The sequence below is a fragment of the Bacillus rossius genome, unplaced genomic scaffold (assembly GCF_032445375.1).
Source record: "Bacillus rossius redtenbacheri isolate Brsri unplaced genomic scaffold, Brsri_v3 Brsri_v3_scf530, whole genome shotgun sequence".
In the NCBI taxonomy this organism is placed as follows: domain Eukaryota; kingdom Metazoa; phylum Arthropoda; class Insecta; order Phasmatodea; family Bacillidae; genus Bacillus; species Bacillus rossius.
The window spans coordinates 27,501-28,427 of NW_026962734.1; positions in this window are offsets into that span (position 1 = coordinate 27,501).

Sequence of the window (927 nt, forward strand, 5' to 3'; positions counted from 1 at the left end):
AGTTAGGTTAGGTTAGGTCATTGTATTTGATTATTTAAAAAAAATTCCCCTCTCAGGCAATATTAGGTTAGGTTAGGTTAGGTTAGGTTAGGTTAGGTTAGGTTAGGTTAGGTTAGGTTAGGTTAGGTTAGGTTAGGTTAGGTTAGGTTAGGTTAGGTTAGGTTAGGTTAGGTTAGGTTAGGTTAGGTTAGGTTAGGTTAGGTTAGGTTAGGTTAGGTTAGGTTAGGTTAGGTTAAGTTAGGTTAGGTTAGGTTAGGTTAGGTTAGGTTAGGTTAGGTTAGGTTAGGTTAGGTTAGGTTAGGTTAGGTTAGGTTAGGTTAGGTTAGGTTAGGTTAGGTTAGGTTAGGTTAGGTTAGGTTAGGTTAGGTTAGGTTAGGTTAGGTTAGGTTAGGTTAGGTTAGGTTAGGTTAGGTTAGGTTAGGTTAGGTTAGGTTAGGTTATGTTAGGTTAGGTTAGGTTAGGTTAGGTTAGGTTAGGTAAGGTCATTGTATTTAATTATTTAAAAAAATTTCCCCTCTCAGGCAATATTAGGTTAGGTTAGGTTAGGTTAGGTTAGGTTAGGTTAGGTTAGGTTAGGTCAGGTCATTGTATTTAATAATTTTTAAATTTTTTTTTACTTTTAGGCAAGGTTAGGTTAAGTTAGGTTAGGTTAGGTCATTGTATTTGATTATTTAAAAAAAATTCCCCTCTCAGGCAATATTAGGTTAGGTTAGGTTAGTTTAGGTTAGGTAAGGTCATTGTATTTAATTATTTAAAAAAATTTCCCCTCTCAGGCAATATTAGGTTAGGTTAGGTTAGGTTAGGTTAGGTTAGGTTAGGTTAGGTTAGGTTAGGTCAAGTCATTGTATTTAATAATTTTTTAAATTTTTTTTACTCTCAGGCAAGGTTAGGTTAGGTTAGGTTAGGTTAGGTAAGTTTAGGTTAGGT